An 18,583-nucleotide genomic window follows, 5' to 3' on the forward strand; every position below is an offset into this window, starting at 1 on the left:
CACAGGAGAGTTTCTCATGAAAAGCAAACTCTCATGCCCATTGCCCAACTCCGTTGGGGCAATCTCTTTTAATCACTTTGATTTTCAGGTGATTATGTCCCTAAATATAAACAATAGCTAGACAATATTTATTGTCTGTAAAGTTCACTTCTACTCTGTGCTTTCTCCAACTGTTGATTATTTATATATTTATTGGTATTTCTCATTTCTCCTCATAAATTCAATAAACAGCACCCCTATTTTCTTATTCTATCACATGGACAATCCCTTTTGACAACTCACTTTCTCTCTCTCTCTCTCTCTCTTTGATTCAGATTCAAGTTAACGTACAGTGTAGTATTGGTTTCAGGGGTAGAATTTAGTGATTCATCACTTACATACAACACCCAGTGTTCATCCCAGCAAGTGCCCTCCTTAATGCCCATCACCCATTTAGTCTGTCCCCCCACCCACCACCCTTCCAGCAACCCTAAGTTTGTTCTCTATATTTAAGAGTCTCTTAGGGGTGGCTCGGTGGCTCAGTCGGTTAAGCGTCTGACTCGTGGTTTCAGTTCAGGACATGATCCCACGATTTCTTGGATTCGAACCCTGCATCAGGCTCCACACTGACAGTGCAGAGCCTATTTGGGATTCTCTCTCTCTCTCTCTCTCTCTCTCTCTCCCCCTCTGCCCCTCCTCTACTCGTGCTCTCTGTCTCTCTCAAAATAAATAAATAAAATAAAGTCTCTTGCGGCGCCTGGGTGGCTCAGTCAGTTGAGCCTCCCAACTTTGGCTCGGTTCATGATCTCGCGGTTTGTGGGTTCAAGTCCCACGTTGGGCTCTGTGCTGACAGCTCAGAGCCTGGAGCCTGCTTTGAATTCTGTGTCTTCCTCTCTCTCTGTTATTTCCCTGCTCACACACACTCCCTCTGTCTCTGTCTCTGTCTCTCTCAAAAATAAATAAACATTAAATTTTTTTTTTAAGTCTCATGGTTTGCCTCCCTCTCTGTTTTTATCTTATTTTTCCTTCTCTTCCCCTATGTTCATAAGTTTTGTTTCTTAAATTCCACATACGAGTGAAATCATATATTTGTCTTTCTCTGATTGACTTATTGTGCTTAGCATAATACATTCTAGTTCCATCCACATTGTTGCAAATGGCAAGATTTCATTCTTTTTGATTGCTGAGTATTATTCCCATGTGTGTGTGTGTGTGTACATATATATACCACATCATCTTTATCCATTCATTCGTCGAGGGACATTTGGGCTCTTTCCATACTTTGGCTATTGTTGATAGTGCCGCCATAAACACCGGGGTGCATGTGCCCCTTCGAATCAGTGTTTTTGTATCTTTTGGATAAATACCTAGTAGTGCAATTGCTGGGTCATAGGGTAGTTCTATTTGTAACTTTTTGAGGAACCTCCATACTGTTTTCCAGAGTTGACATTTCACTTTCTAAGATGAAGGCATGAGCAGTATTTTTCCCGCCATCTTTCCTCCCTGCTTCTGTTTTCCATCTTTTGTCAGCCTGGCTGATTTCAAAAGTCCCCCACCGCGTTTAGTTGTGTGTAGCCATGTGACTGGTGCTGGCCAATGGGTTGTGGGAGGGAGTGACCTTTGTTAGCCTAGGCTGGAGCATTTAATGACTGTGAGTTTCTCACCCCGTACACAGACACGCATGCTCTCCTGCCCACTGCCACACCTGTCATGTGGAAGAGTCTCCGTTAGCCTGAGTCCTGGGAGAGCAGAGCACCCCCACCAGGATACAGTCAACGTGTAGTGTGAGTGAGATGGGAGTCTTCATTGTCCTAAGCCTCTGAGAGTTTGGTGGTTATTTGCTTTGTCAGCAGAGGCAGGCATATCCTAACTTATGCCCAAATATAACACAATATAACGTTATTATATTCTTTCCTGCAAATATAGCCATGATGCTAATGTATTCTCCATACTTTAACAAAGATTTTTTTTTTAAAAAAAGACAAACTTTCTCTGTCCTCACAAGTCTGAAAATGTCTTTATTTACTCTCCTACTTGATTCCATTTGGCTGGGAATAGAATTGTAGGTTAAAAGTCTCTTTCAGGGGCGCCTGGGTGGCGCAGTCGGTTAAGCGTCCGACTTCAGCCAGGTCACGATCTCGCGGTCCGTGAGTTCGAGCCCCGCGTCGGGCTCTGGGCTGATGGCTCGGAGCCTGGAGCCTGTTTCCGATTCTGTGTTTCCCTCTCTCTCTGCCCCTCCCCCGTTTATGCTCTGTCTCTCTCTGTCCCAAAAATAAATAAACGTTGAAAAAAAAAAAATTAAAAAAAAAAAAAAAGTCTCTTTCAGAACTTTCAAATACTGCATTATGGGCATCTGGCTTTTGACTTCTTTAAAAAAAATTTTTTTTAATGTTTTTATTTTATTTTTGAGAGAGACAGAGCATGAGCAGGGAAGGGGCAGAGAGAGAGAGGGAGACACAGAACCCGAAGCAGGCTCCAAGCTCTGAGCTGCCAGCACAGATCCCAACGTGGGGTTCGAACTTATGAACCATGAGATCGTGACCTGAGCCAAAGTCGGATGCTTAATCAACTGAGCTACCCAGGCGCCCCCATAATTCCTTTGTTTTTGAAACCCTGTATAAATGGAGCAACTCATCTGTCCTCTTGTTCCGGTTCAGTTTCCTCTGCTATAAATCGGGAGTGATGACACAAGCGAAAGAGCGTGCTAGATTACAGGCACCTAGGACGTGTTTGTTAAGTCTGCACGGCCCATTGTGGCCCAAATCACTCTCACGTATTTATCTTACCTCTTGTAGGATAGGGCACAAAAATAGGTAATATAGTCAATTAAGCGGACAACTCATGGTCATGGGATCTGATGTCAGGCAGACTGGGAGGTGAAAAGCCACTACATAGGAAGAGGGACGTTTTTTCCAGACACCGTATTTGACAACGAATGAGAATTCCTGTCGTTACACGTCCTCACCAACATCTGGTGTTGTCAATATTCTGGAGTTTGGCCCTTCTCAGGATTAAGTGGTGGTGTCTCATTGCATTTATTTTGCATTTCCCTAGTGATGTATGATGTGGAACATATTTTCACATGCTTATTTGCCATGTATATATCATCTTTATCTTTTTAAGAGAGAGAGAGAGTGCAAGCAGAAGAGAGAGGCAGAAAGAGAGAATCTCCAGCAGGTCCCATGCTCAGCACAGAGCCCGACACAAGGCTCAATCCCACAACCCTGGGATCATGACCTGAGCCAAAATCAAGAGTCAGATGCTCAGCTGACTGAACCACCCAGACGCCCCCTATATATCATCTTTGGTGAGGTGTCTGGTAGGGTCTTTGATTTCTTTCTTAATCGGATTGGTTTTCTTATTGCTCAGTTTTAAGAGTTCTTTGCGTATCTTGGCTCCTGGTCTTTATCAAGTATGTCTTTTGCAAATATTTTCTCCTAACCTGTTACTTGCCTTCTCACACTCTTCGCATTGTCTTTTGCAGAGCAGAAGTTTTAAATTTTAATGACGTCCAGCTAATCAATGATTTACTTCATGAATTGTGCCATTGGTGTTCTATCTAAAAGGCATCATCCCTCTCTCCCTCAAAATAAAGAAATAAACATTAAAAAATAATGCCTGGGTGGCTTAGTGGGTTAAGCATCTGACTTTTTATTTCGGATCAGGTCATAATCTCATGGTTGGTGGGATTGAGCCCTGTGTCAGGCTCTGAACTGACAGCTCAGAGCCTGCTTGGGATTTTCTCTCTCTCTCTCTCTCGCTTTCTGCTCCTCCCCCTCTTATGCACAGACTCTCTCTCTCTCTCTCAAAATAAATAAATAAACAGTTAAAAAGCCATCACCAGGGGTGCCTGGGTGACTCAGTCAGTTGAGCAACTGATTTCAGCTCAGGTCGTGATCTCACGGTTTGTGAGTTTGAGCCCCACATCAGGCTCACGATTGTCAGAGCAAAGCCCGCTTCAGATCCTCTGTCCCCCCCCCCCCGTCTGCCCGTCTCCCGCACGTGCTCTCTCTCTATCAAAAATAAATAAATGTTTTTTAAAAAGCCATCACCAGACCCAAGGTTTTCTCCTGTTATCTTCCAGGAGTTTGGGATACATATACTTTTAATTTAACCTGTGCCTGTTGCCCCATCCACTTGGTTTCTGACAATGCCCTTGGCACATTGTCCTCTTATGGTCTGGGAAATGTTAGCATTCGGCAACCTTCTCTCCTTTATCTTGCTGGGAAGGCAATTTCAGCCCTGCATTTAAAACCTCCCACTACTTATGTCTACCAGATTACCTCCCCTCTCCTTACAAGTCTTCTTATCAAATTCAATTGAGACTTCCACTTCTGTAACCAAGATTTGTTTGATTCTACACAGGCTTAGAAGCTGATGTCTTCTCTCCGAGGTGGAATTACATTTACCAAGCTCATGGGACTGATGTGGAAAATCGGAACGTCAGTGTATTCACTGATAACAAAAAATATAATTGCTGAGAAGACTGGAATACTCTCATCAGTGTGACCAGCACATTCTTTCCCGGAGGCAGATCTAAGTGAAAAGCCAAATTATACAAAGAAGGTGGCTTGGTGAGCATTTGATCATTGAGTTCTATTGATGAAGAGCCTAATGCAGGTCTCCATTGAATGTCAATGTCAAACATTGTACTGGACACTAGGTGGAGAATGGTGAATAAGAGAGATGGGTCTCCGTGCTCACAGGTTCTAAGGCACTGGGGGAAGACAGGCCCTGAACAGGTAATGAGACTTCTAGGTTAGAAAAACTACACCCCTTACCCTCTGCTTCCTCCCCGAACCTACGAAAATAACAGTACAGGAATTGTTCTGAAAAGGCAAAACGCAAAGACAGAGGTCTGCAAACCATGGTCCACAGGCCAAATCTAGCCCGCTGCCTGTTTCGGGACAGCCTGTCCTAAGAATAGTCCTATATTTGCAAATGGCTGGAAAAAAATCAAAACCAGAATAACATTCTGTGACACGTGAAAATGATATGAAAGTCAGATTTCAGAGTGCATAAATAAAGTTTGGTGGGAACGCGGCCATGCATTCCAATGCAGGTCCCATGTATTGTCTACGGCTGCTCTCGCGCTACCATGACATAGTTAAGTAGGTGCGAAGGAGGCCATATGGCGTGCAGAGCCAAAAATATTTACTATCCGGCCCTTTACAGGAAAAAAAAAAATCCCAACCCCTGCTCTAGAACGGCACCGTCCAATGGAACTTTCTGCAGTGACGGACGGGTCGTGTACCGCCATCCGATATGGTAGCTGGCCACTAGCTACATGTGGCTACTGAGCCCTTGATATGTGGCTGGTGCAACTAAGGACCTGAACGTTTATTTTATTTATTTTAATGAATTTAAATGTGAGTAGCTGGCAGAAGCTGCTGTGTTGGATGGCACAGCGGTCGACTATGACAAGAGGGCATCTGGGCTGGGAAACACCACGTGTCGTGGAAGATGGGACATCTGCCCGAAAGCAGGGGGATTAAGTGAAAGTTTACATATGGAAGCCTGGCATGCCCCACCCAATCTTCTTACAGGCTGCTTTCCTGACCTAGATTCTAGAATGCTGGCAGGGAGAATTACACTCTCCTAAAAAGAAGCTGGGGGAACCATCTCTGGGGACTTTGACCAGCTCGGGAGGAAGGACCTAAACATGCGTCGGGAGCTTCCTAATCGTCATACCAAATTGGCAGTGAAGAGACCCCCTGCCAATCACATAGCATTCAGTAACCTTTAGCCTAGGTCCCACCCTCCCCCATGAGCAGGCGGCCACGGGCCCTCGTACATTCGAGGAACAATGTAAACGCGAAAGAGACCAAACAAACAGAGGGACAGATCTAAGCGAAGATCTCTGGGCGCACATATTTTGTTAAATTTGGAGGTCTATAATGCTGGGAGAGAAAAATGGCCTTTCTTTTCACTAAGTTCAAGGCAGCATTTTCTTCGCCTACAAACATAAGCAACAAACTGTAGTAGTGTTAGCAGTTTCTGTGACTTCATCATCAATAGAAACCGGGTATTTTCCTGCCATGATGGTATTGTTGGAGTCATTTCATAACATCATTTATGCTCATCATGACTTTGAAATGATGGTAGTCATTAGACACCCTGCTAAATCTTCTAATATAGAAGCACATATGTCACTATATGACAGATTTGTTTTTTAAATATTTTGATAACTGTATGTTGATATAAATGATTTCCTTTGTAATCCTGTGCATAGAAGTTGATTCATTTAAAGATATTATGCTGAGAAAAGGTCCACTCTCCACCTGACTGCAGAGGGGTCCAGGGCACAAGAAGGGTTCTCTTTAGGATGGCTAGGGAATGGAGATCATAATCGGTAAGCACTTTGTGCCAGATTTTAAACCTCAGAATTCTAAGAGTAATTATTATTATTACTTTGATAGCTTTCCTTAGTACTTAAAATGTTCATTTTGTCATTGCAATGGGATATTTGGAGGGGGAGAGAATCATAGGACTTAATCAGCCCCCTGGACCCAAAAGTTCAGTTTTCTTTTCTAAAAATAGTACGTGCACATCATAAATAAGCTAGAAAAGTACAAAGAGGACAACAAAAAATCATCTCCAATCCCACTACCTATTTGGCGAACATTGTTCTAGGCAGCATTGTGTGCATAAACACATAACATACACATATATCCACACAAACATATAAAGATCAGTATATGTATAAAGATATATACGTAATTATAGGGGCACCTGGGTGGCTCAGTCCGCTGAGCGCCCACTTTTGGCTTGGCCCAGGTCATAATCTCACAGTTTGTGGGATCCAGCCCCCGAGTCAGCTCCAAGCTGACAACACAGAGTCTGCTCGTGATTCTCTCTCCCCCTCTTTCTGCTCCTCCCCTACGCACAATCACTTGTTCTCTAAATAAATAAATGTGAACAAAATAAAGTTAAAGACATAGACATAATTTTTGACAAAAACAGAATCAAAGTACACATTTATTATTATTTTATTTTTTACTACACATTTATTATTATCATTGTATTTTTTACCCTGCGTTTATCTTCTATAGTAATAACAAGAATTGAGGTGTGTAATTATTTTCACCAGTCAGTTAAGGAAACTGAGACTCAGATAATTAAAGCCTGGTGCATGGTCACAGGTGGTGAGAGAGAAAGAAATCTCTTGGTCATCCCAGAATGACTTACTGTTCAAGGACCCCATGTCTGTGAGGGGGGAAGCCTGGAGTTCAACTGGACTGAGAGAGCTTCACCCTCCCAGCTGCACTTACCCAAAAGCTTGTGACCCGAAATCTTTGTGATTTGGGGGGATTCTAGCTCGGGTGCAGGTGACGCATATGCCAAGTCCCAAAACAGATCCGCTGAGAAGCTTCAACTGAATGATCATACTTGGAGGCAGGAATCTGGCACATCCTGGGCTCCTTTCTATATTTCCATTCTGATTCCTTTGGGAAGCAAATGGGAGCAATTCTCATTCACTCCAAATGCAGCCCTTCGTGGGCACCACGTGCTGTGGTGGACAGATGGAAAGCCATCCACACAAAGGCTGACCTGTCCATCCCGTCTGGCTCCCTGGAACTGGAGGAAGATGAGACAAAGTGGACTTTCTGAGGTCCGTCCCAGAATTTATTTAATCTGCAGGATCCCAAAGCTCGGCGGGGCTGCATCAGAATCACCTGAGGAGCCTGTTGAAAGCAGTGATGCAAGGTTCTGAATCTAGAGTAGTGGATGTCAACCTTGGCTACCCATTAGAATCACCAGGGAAGCCTTTAAAAAACAAAATGGCGGAGTAGGCATGTTATGGACTGAATGTCATCCCCAAATTCCTGTGTTGAAACCTCACCCATCTTGGGGCGCCCGGGTGGCTCAGTCGGTTGGGCATCCGACTTTGGCCCAGGTCATGATCTCACAGTGTGTGAGTTCGAGCCCCGCATCAGGCTCTGTGCTGACAGCTCAGAGCCTGGAGCCTGCTTCAGATTCTGTGTCTCCCTCTCTCTCTGCCCCATCCCCACTCATGCTCTGTCTCTCTCTGTCTTAAAAATAAATAAAACATTAAAAAAATTTAAAAAAAAAAAAAAAAAAAGAAACCTCACCCATCTCCTATCAATGTAATGGCATTAAGAGGTGGAGCCTTCGGGAGGCCTGACCTTAGATGAGGCCAGGAGGGAGGAGCCCTTTAATGGGATTAGTGCCCTTACAAGACTCACCCGAGAGCTGTGCTTCCTGTATCTGCTCTCTGCCTTGTGAGGGTACAATAAGAAGCTGGCAGTCTGCAACCTAGAAGGGGGGTCCTCACCAGAACCTGGCCATGCCAGCACCCTGATCTTGGACTTCCAGCCTCCAGGAAGGTAAGAAAGAAATTCCTGTTGTTTATTATAAGCCACCCAGACTGTAATGTTTCTGTTAGAGCAATCCAAACTACTGCTCAGACAAGGCGCTCTGAGCTCCCCCAGAGAAACATTGAGAAAGCAAGCAGACACTATCAGAACTAACTTTGTCAGAACTCTGGAAAACCGTCAAGGTTTATAGCAACCGAGTGAATGCTGAACGAAGGAAAAAGCAACTTGAAAACGGCTCAGTGCAAACAGGGGTGCCGTCTGAGGCAGAGTTGTGAACAGCCTGGCTGAGTGTTGAAGGAACACCCCAGCACAGAGGCAGTCTGCAAATACTGGGTGGTGTGTGTGTGTGTGTGTGTGTGTGTGTGTGTGTGCGTGTGTGCGTGTGATTGATGTATAGTTGGTACATCATGTTATATTAGCTTCAGGTGTGCAACATAGTGATTCGCCGTCTCTAATACGTTATTCTGTGCTCACAAGTGTAGCTACCCTCTGTCACCAGACATCACTCTTAAGATACTTTTGACTCTATTCCCTATGCTGTGCCTTTCATCCCTGTGACTTATTCATCCCATGACTGGAAGCCTGTACCCTCCAGTCCCCTTCACCCGTTGTGCCCATCTCCTTCCTCTCTGGCAATGACCACTTCTGAGAGGTGTGTTTTGTTTTGTTTTTAAAGTTTATTTATTTGAGAGAGCGAGAGAGCACCAGCAGGGGAGGGGCAGAGAGAGAGGGAGATAGAGGATTCCAAGCCGGTTCCATGTTGTCAGCACGGAGCCCAACACAGGGCTCGAACCCATTAACTGTGAGATCATGACCTGAGCCGAAATCAAGAGTCGGACACTTAACTGACTGAGCCACCCAAGGCACCCCTTGTTTGTTTTGTTTTTAGTTCCTGGTGTTCAAGGAAATCTCTGTCAAAACTCCGTGGAGCATGAGCTAAAGGAACAGAGACATCAGTGACTTCATGTGAGTTTATGTTCATTTGCTACAGCAGCGGTAGGAAGCTAACGCAGTGCTCATTGAACGTTAGCTCTGGCCATTGGGGAGGAACTTCAGCTCCATGTTACCTGTGGTCAGTGTGTTCAGTAAATACTGATCACAATAAACATAATGGATACGAGAACTCGCCAGAAGCGGTATAGCAGGAGGTCTGTTCCTTTTCTGCTTAACTGTTGGTATCGGAAGCATCTGAAAGTACTTTGTTCAGTTTTTTTTAAAAATCTGTAATTCTGAACCAGTTACTTTATTCCGCGGTGCAGGCCTGATTCCACACTTTGGCGAAAGTTAGTAATTTTTTAACAGGTAGAGGCGGCGGTGAAATGGAACACACCTCAGGTCGGAAGTCCGAAAGTTGGGCCCTGGTCTCAGCTCCACCTCTATCTGGCGGTGTGACTTAGGTCATCTTGCCTCCTCTCTTTGGGTTTTGTTTTCCCCATTCAGAAAATGAAGGAATTAGATCAATAATAACTCCCATGTGTCAAATGCCTGCAATGCACAATTTATACATATGGTCTCATCTGAGCCCCATAAAAACTGTGCAAGGTATCATCCCCATTTTATAGTTGAGAAAACTGAGAGGCCCAGAGAGGTTAAGTGACTTTCCCAAGGTCACAGAGTATCAGGCAGAGCTGTGATTTAAAACCAGGACTGTTTGACTCGTTTTGATAAGCCCCTCTACCTTTCCACGTTTTGGAGGTCGACACTGTCTTCACAGAACATGCTTATGAGGCACCTGCTTTTCTCCGTACATCATAGTGAGGATGATGGGTCTCTCTAGCTTCCCACTTGAGGGGTCTGGAACCTGGTCCATCTCTTGTGTTTCTGAGAACCTCTGATTCAGCCCCTCAGAGACTTCCCTCACAACCATGTATCCCTCCTCTCACCTCTAACAGACACTACGAGGTGCTGAACCAATGTCTGGCCTCTCCTTTTTACTTAGTAACAGAATCCTAATTTTGTTCGAATAAAATGTACCCACTTAAAAATACCTGCCCGCATTCCCTTGCAGGTGCACCCTTACAGGTGGTCCCCTGACCCAGCTCTGACCAATGAGATGTAAGTGGACGTTTGGGTGGGGATTCTTGGGAATCTATCTTCTTCATACTAAAAGGTGGGAGAAGTCAGCAAGCCCAAGGCACAAATTGCCTTTGTTTTCATCCTCGCCTGGAACGTAGGTGAGGTTTCTGGAAGTGGAGCAGCCATCTTGTGACTATGAGGGTGAGTGCCACCTGCTAAGGATAGCAGAGCCGGAAGACCGAAGAAACTTCTTTGTCATCGGTCCTCTGTACCAGCCTGGATTGCCTAGACTTCTTGTCACATGAGAAAACTAAAGCTTTATTTGGTCAGATTTCTGTTCTGTCAACTTCATACCATCCTAACTGACAGGTTCTCTGAGAAAAGTCTCTCCTCTGCCCTGTAGGCCTGACATGTGGCCTTAATAAGCACCTGTGGTGACTCAGAAATAGACCAGGGGGAAGAGAAATTGGCCATGGCTGTGATTCTGAACTTGCTGAGCCATCACCTGTTCAATCCATGCTCTGAAGAAGAGTCTGTTAATTACACTCTCCTTGGCCAGCCAGAGCACAGGAGGCTGCGTCCGTGTGTTCTCAGGGAAGCTCAAATATAGCTCAGACTCCTTCACCGCTTTTGCTGAGTGTGCAGCTTCTGCGTGTCTGGCAGCCCCAGCGAAGAATGGAGAAGCTTTTCCCGGGAGGTTAGAGTCTGAAGAAGGTGCTAGGAAACAGGGATGCTGGCAAGGTCTGGCTCAAGGAAACAAGGTCTTCCCTCCCGCCTTCTGCAAGGTGAGTATTACACCTCCTAGTTAGCAGGTGACAAAACTTGCTTGAAGTCCAAACTGAGGCTCAGAGACCGAAGTGGCCGTGTGTCAGTCTGAGCATTTGGTTGTATGCAAAGAAGCGGACTCTGCGTAGCTGGAGGAAAAAAATAGTTTGGGGGAAGAATATGGGATGGATCTCAGAATTTCAGGCGAAGCTGAGAAACCAACTTGAACAAAGGGAACCATAGTTCCAGGTGGTCTGGATAGCAGAATTCCAGCATTGGGATGACGTAGCTTCGATCATGGGCCCACGCCACAATTAAAGAGGGCAGGATGCCTTACCTGACCATCTTTCTAGATGGTGCTGGAAAAGGTGGTTTTCCTGGGGCTCCTGCCTGGCTCATTCGGTGGAGTGTGCAGCTCTTGACCTTGAGGTCGTGAGTTCCAGCCCCACATCAGGTGTAGAGATTGCTTAAATAAATAAATTTTCTAAAAATCTAGAAAAGAAAAAGAAAAGTCGTTTTCCTGAAGCTACCACAGGGTTCAAGTACCAGAATAATGCAAGAGGATGTTGGGCGGCAACACAAAACAAAAAAATGTCCAAGGCAGGTAGTATAGAATTGGTCAAGGGGATGGGTTTGGGGAGCTGGCTGACTTTAGTTAAAATCTTAGCTCTGCTCTTTGGCCAAACCCATTAACCTCTTAAGCCTCAATTTCCTCCTCTGTGTGTAATGAGGATGAGTCATATTCAGATCTACTAGAACATACGATTTTGTCCCCCACCCCCTCCAAATGTTCTATCCCCAGCACCTAGCCAAGTGCATGCTTGCAGCTGATGCTAAGTACATATTTATGGAAGGAGTGAATGAACTCTACATTTGTCCCAGAATACCTCTTATGTAGGAAGCTATTTGGTTGAAAATATAACGTGATAGGTGCTTGAAGTGGAAAGTGAGCACCCCTGCTGCCTCACTGCCTCCCTCCGGGGAGGGAGGGGAAGGAGGAGAAATCTAGGCAGACGCCCCGAGGTAGATAAAAGGACATCCACTCTGCAGACTCTTCCCCCGACACTCCCCACCAGCACGCTGACCTGCTTACTCACTTCAGTCACTCTGCCCTCGTCCTCACAAGCGAGGCTCTTTCGCTGAAAACAACAATCCCACGTTGAGCGCAGGATAGATTCATTCTAGCAATCTCCAGGACTTCCTGGCATAATGTTGGCGTGTTAAACACTACTGATAGGTTTGATGGGTTAAGAAGGCTAAAGTCACCACGCCCCTGCGTTTCCCAGTGAACCATGACGTAGAGTGGCAAACAGAACAAAATCACAGCCCTGGAGAATGTGTGCATTGTTAAAACAAAACACACACCCAGCAGGACATCGCTGGTGAAATGAATGCATTGCGACTTTCTCAGTCATGTTTTCATTCACTAGTCTCAACGAGATCAAATTCTGAGTAGTTTTGTTCCCCAGGGCTACTGTAGAAATACAAAGCAGAAAAGAAAGAGACCAACTTTGAAGAAGTAAGGATATTGGTATCCTTGGTCCCTCTAATAACCAGCACCTTTGCTATACTCATTGTCACCCTCAGAAGCTCCGCCGTCACCATGCTCCCCAATTACCACCACCGCCACCACCATTTTCTTCCCCATAAAAATTCTCATCAGCATTGTTATCACTACCTAGTAAATGACACTGGGGCCCCACCCAGATGCCCTTCACTAGGCCGGTGTACTCATCCCCCAGCTGCTGTGAGAGTTGGTTGCTCACAGCTCACGGCCACTCCCTTCTGACAATTCACCTCAGCCAGTGGAACTGCCTTGACAGGAAATCCCTGGGCATCTGTGCCCCTGAAGACCTGTGCCCCTGTGTACCCAATGACCAACTAACTGGATGTACAGTCCCCCACCGCCTTGCCTCAGGCTGGGACAACTCTCTTTGGAATTAGGCAGTGGCTAGACTAGAGCTGCACCCATATTTTTTTTGCCTACCTTTCTCCCGTCGTATTCTCCTTCCCTCACCCCCTCAAAGGCTTCACCCGAGAGATCCCTCAATAAGTCACTTGTACTTGTACCGGCCAGCTCTAGCTCATGAGGGTCAACTGCACACTTTCTTCCCAACTCTGTGCTGAGTGACATTGCGTTGATAGCTTGGAATCAGACATGGTGGGAGTACTTACACCATGGAAGCTGGCAAAAACACTTTTGCTATTGTTCATTTTGAAGTGCTAGTTGTTAAATATTTACTGCATACCACCAGGCACAGGTCGGCCATACAATTCCAAACGTTTGTTGGAATGCCAGCCCTAAGTTGTCACTTGAGGGGCTGAGGTAGATTCCTACCCCTGGGGGGACTTATCCATAGGCTACCAGTGGTGTATGAATTATGTGGTGAGAAAAAAATGGCTTAGGTCAGCAGGTGTCTCGTGGAATTGGGTAATCAATAAGTTGTGACCAGTTGGCAAGGAGAATTGAATAATGCTAATAATCATAGCTGTCGTTTATTGAGTACTAAGTTAAATTTGTGTTGTGCTAAGCACTTTGCATGAATTATTCTTGTGTAAGTCTTATAATACCCCTTGCAGGAATATCATCACCCCATTTGATCAGATTGAACAAGCTCTAGAGGTAAAGTCCTTGCCTAAGGCCACATAGCTTATTGGTGCAAGCATTGGGATTTGACCCCCAGTCTTTCTGACTCCAGAGCCTGTATTCATAGCCCCTCGTGAAACAGATCTGGGGGCCCAGATAGGCAAAAGCCACAGGCACAGTGATGATAAGAATGAGTAGAAACTAGATTAAGGTGAATGTGCTCATCAGGACACCTTGGTTTCAAGTTGAAAAAACTAAACTTGAATCAGCTTCAAGAAAAAAGGATTCTTCACTGGCTCAATCTATCCTTAGGAAGAACAAAACTAAGGCGGGCCTTAGGGCTGACGGGAAGAAGAGTCTAGAATCCAAAACCATGCAATTCTCTCTCTCTCTCTCTCTCTCTCTCTCTCTCTCTCCCTCCCTCCTTTCCCTCCCCCCCCCCCTTTGTTTCTCTTTGCATCCTGGCTGGACACATCCTAGGGAAAGGCTTTCCCAGCTACCCTGGGCCTTTGTTACTATTCAATTGCAGAGGGTAGTTGTCCAAGGCATCCAAAGGGTGGTGGGATCCTGAACCCGGAATTCGTGCCAGGTGACTCTCTGATCAGTGAGGAGACACAGAGCTTATGACGATGAAAAACCTTATGGAGAGTGGGTAGTCGCCACAGCTTCCCCCATGATTAGAATTCCCATACTTGACCACGGTTCTTCCCAAGCAGCAGATAGCGTGAAGTGGAAGAGAGAGAGCATAGGTTTGGTGTCACAGAGATCTAATTTCACACGGTGGCTTTCCCGTGCCACCCCGTACTTTGCCTGAGAGATAGCTGATGGTTAGCCGGCAGTGTGGCTTCGGGCAAGTCCCTTCACTTCTCTGAATCTGAATTTGCCCACGTGGGATGTGGAGATGATCATCACGCTTAGTTGGCAGCATTGTGAATGTTACACGAGTGAGGTGTAAGCAGAGACGGTGCTTGGTTAGTGTTCGTTCCCACATCCACTCGCTTTCCCAACAGAACCAATCCTCCTTTGTTAGGTCGTTTCTGACTAGGCTGGTGGGGTGGCCTCTACTCTTACCCAGGGGTACAGGGGAAAGGGAAATGTATTCTATGAAAACTATCCGGACAAGGCCCTAATTCTTTGCTCTGCCAGCAGTTACATAAATCCCAAAGTCATCTCTATCTTTCCCCGCCGCCCTGGCTAGCCTCCAGACCAATTAAACATTGATGGTGTAGCTATACTTATCTCCATCTCCCTCTCCCAATCAAGGCTTGGACATCAATTCTCTCTTTCAAATAAAAAATTTAACCCTCACATTTTTGGATTCTTCGGTTTATGAAGCACTTCCAGATTCGCTGACTTCACATACTTATTATAGGAGTTAAAGCAATATGGAAAAGTACAAAGAAGGAAGTGAGAAAGTCAAGTGATCAAGGTCAACAGCACGAAGGGTAAGTCATGTTGATATTATGTGCCCCTGCTATGATGTGATAGGAAGAGCACATCACTCCCCCCAAACCTATAATCTCAGTCTAATCATGAGGAAGTGGGAGACTAGCGAAAATGGAAGATATTCTACAAAATGAAGTGACCGCTACTCTTTGAAAATGTCAAGACTATGAAAGACAAGGAAAGAGTGAGAACCTGTCATAGGCCAGAGGAGATGTGACATCTGAATGCAAGATGGTATCCTGGTTTGGAAACTGGGACAGAAAAAAGGACATCAGTGGAAAAATTGGACAATCCGAATGAAGTCTGCAGTGTAGTTAATCATATTATGCATATCACCCAGTTAATTTCATTTTGATAAATGTACTGTGCTTATGTAAGGATGTTAACATTAGAGCAAGTTAGGTGAAGAATAAGTGAGATGGTACTTTTTGCTCTATCTTTGCAACTCTTCTGTAAATCTACAATTATTTCAAATTTAAAAGTCGAAAAACAAAACCAAAAACACCTGAGATTTGCATAATTCAAATGAGATGAATGTCATGCCCAACATCTTTCAATGCCTGTACACAGATAATCAGAAATAGTTTTATCAAAATTGTTTCATATTATAAAACTCTAATTTTGAGAGATCTTTCATATATTTGACTGGGATTTCATAGAATTTTTGTAGATGAAAGAATATCTGAACTTTAGATAGCTCTTTTTCCACCAAAAAACAATATTAGCTCATCAAAGATCCCTCCGGAAAACATCAAGAGGTTGCAGCCATCATCATTTTTAACTAAATATTTCAATTTCAGATAGCAACTACCTGCAGTGAAACATTGGCAGTTTTTAAAAAGTTTTTAATGTTTATTTATTTTTGAGAGAAAGAGAGAGACAGAGTGAGAGTGGGGGAGGGGCAGAGAGAGAGGGAGACACAGAATCCGAAGCAGGCTCCAGGCTCTGAGCTGTCAGCAAAGAGCCCAATGCGGGGCTTGGACTCACAAATCAAGAGATCATGACCTGAGCCAAAGCTGGACGCCCAACCAACTGAGCCACCCAGGTGCCCCGAAACATTGGCACTGTTATGCTTTTCCCCATCCCTTCTCCCCAAACTTCCCATTTTGCATTAGTTATTATGTTTACATTGTTGAGTGAAACAGTTAGAGGTTGCTTTTAGTCATGAGTTACAGAAAACAGTAGCTTAAATAAACAAGTAGTGAAGAGTTAGACAGTCACTGCCTCAGGTTCAGGGCCTCAAGAATGTCAGGATTGGGGTCTCTGCAAGTCTCTTGGGGTTTTCCTCATAATTACAAAACAGCTGCTGCAGCTCCAGCCACCATGTCTCTATTTCACTAAAAGAAGGAGAAAATGACTCTATCAAGAAAGCTTTCCACAAATTCTTAGTCTATATCTCATTGGCCGTAACTGTGTTACATGCCACCCCTGGCAGTAACAGGCTAGGAAATGTGGGATTTTTTTTTTTTTTTTTTTACTAGGTACATGTGATGGACCCAATCTAAATTGGTATTTCTTAGTAAGGAAGGAAGAGCTGCTAATTCTCACAGTTATTTTTTTCTTATTCTATATTTAGGCATATTTAATACTTACAGGTAATCTCATATACCAAAGCTTCTTTGTACCTAAATTCTTTATTTTGATCCACTTCTTGGTTGGCAGGGTTTCATTGTCAGGGGTGAGCTGAGGCTCAGGAAGCAGCCACGAAAACCTGCCTCGCACCCCCTCTCATTTCTCCACTGCGCTGGAATCGGACTCTAAATGGAAAGAGGGAGTCAAGAGGGCCCCAGCCTGGCTCCTCATCCGGGCAGAAGCTGTCCCTTTAAAAGAGAGAGGAGGCAGAGTTGGCTTACTGCTGCCTGAAGGGGCTGACTGACAGCCAGTGTGCTCCCGGGAGGCCTGATGTCATCACCAGTGAGCAACAAGGCATCTGACTGGCAGCAGAATGAGGAGTCCAGGAGCCTTGGCTGTGACTGCGGGGGGGGGGGGGGGGTTCTGCACAGCACCCACCGAGCAGGCATTTAAAGTTGCAGGAATTGGGTCCATCCCAGGCTCTTCAGGGCCCCTCTCTCAGCCTTACCTATCAAGCAGGGCTTCTCTCCTCCATTCTCTCCATCCTTGGAACGGGGGCGTCCTGCCTGCAAGACCAGACTCCCGTTCCAGCACTGGAACCACCCCCCGAGTGCCAGGTCCGGACCATACCTGGCTCTCAAGTGCATGCTCTCCTTCCCTCCTCCCCTCTGATGATGAACTTGACACTATTTTTTTTTCTAATTATAAAGGTAATACAGGCATTGTAAAAAAAAAAAAAAAAAAAAAGGAAGGAAGGAAAGTACCAGTTGACTCTTGTACATTGCTGATGCCCACGCAGTTGTAAATCACATATAACTTTTGACTCCCCCAAAACTTAACTGCTAATAGCCTACTGTTGACTGGAAGCCTTATTGATAACATAAATGGTTAATTAACAGTTATTTTGCATGTCGTCTGTATTATATACTGGATTCTTACAATAAAGTGAGCTGGAGAAAAAGTGTTATTAAGAAAATCATAAAAAAAGAGGAAATGTACAGTATGAGACTGTATATACGGGGAAAAATCTGCATCTAAGTGCACCCGTGCAGTTCACAGTCAACTGTACAGAACACTGTAAAGAATAAAGTGAAAATTATGCTTAGCCACAATCACTGCTAACATTCTTCTGTTCTTTTTCTTTAGGGCTTTTTCTATACATTTATGTATTTTTTTTTCTTTTTTAGAGAAACCTAACTTATGTAAAGCGCTTATATTAACGTTTTAATTATACAGCTGGATTAATATTTAGGTATGCATCCACCAGCGTCAGCCAACCCAGATCAAGATCTAGCATATTTCCTGTACCCTAGCAGGCTTCCCAATTGACAACCCCTTCCCTTGATCTTGATCACCGCTCTGGTCTTTCCTCCTTTGGAACTTCATAAAAATGGTATAGATGCATTTTTAAAATTAAAACGGGACATAGCTGTTTTACATTTTTTTTTCAGTGAGTATATCATGAATATTTCCCTGTCATAATTTTTTCCAGATTTCTTTTTAATGACTGTATTTTGTCATACTATTCTACAGGATGTATTTAATTATCCTTCACTTCTTACACAATTAAGTTTATTTCTGAATTTTTGCTATTTCAAACGGTACTATGTAGAACATCACTTTCATACTTTTCCAGAACACCAGTTCTTATGCCCTTCTACTTTTCACTATAGGATAGTGAGTTCAGAGCACGGGTTTTGGAGTGAGAGAGATGAGGGTTTCAGCCCCCGCCTGTCACTCGATAGGCTTGAATTTGTGCAATTTTCGACAAATTTTGTTGAGCCTCAGTTTCCCCGCCTGAAAATGGACGTGGCAATCCCCATCTCACCGTATGTGGCTGCAAGGCCTGATTGAGGTTTAAGTGTAAAGAGCTTAGCAT

The 18,583-nt window shown here is 44.6% G+C and overlaps 1 long non-coding RNA gene across 3 annotated transcripts in view; it reads left to right on the top strand.

Moving 5' to 3' along the window:
• LOC115510057 overlaps window positions 1–17,816 on the top strand; it is a 35,903-nt gene extending 18,087 nt beyond the window's left edge. The window contains exons 2-7 of one of the 3 annotated variants that reach the window (XR_003967591.1): window positions 1,655–1,763; window positions 4,345–4,553; window positions 9,208–9,284; window positions 10,327–11,119; window positions 15,059–15,131; window positions 16,795–17,816. This is a non-coding gene — a long non-coding RNA (uncharacterized LOC115510057). Of the gene's footprint in view, window positions 1–1,654; window positions 1,764–4,344; window positions 4,554–9,207; window positions 11,120–15,058; window positions 15,132–16,794 lie in introns of all 3 variants that reach the window. The other 2 variants (XR_003967590.1, XR_003967593.1) reach the window with 2 other exon arrangements.
• Window positions 17,817–18,583: the final 767 nt, after the last annotated feature.

Source organism: Lynx canadensis, chromosome A3 (assembly GCF_007474595.2).
Source record: "Lynx canadensis isolate LIC74 chromosome A3, mLynCan4.pri.v2, whole genome shotgun sequence".
NCBI classification, from domain to species: domain Eukaryota; kingdom Metazoa; phylum Chordata; class Mammalia; order Carnivora; family Felidae; genus Lynx; species Lynx canadensis.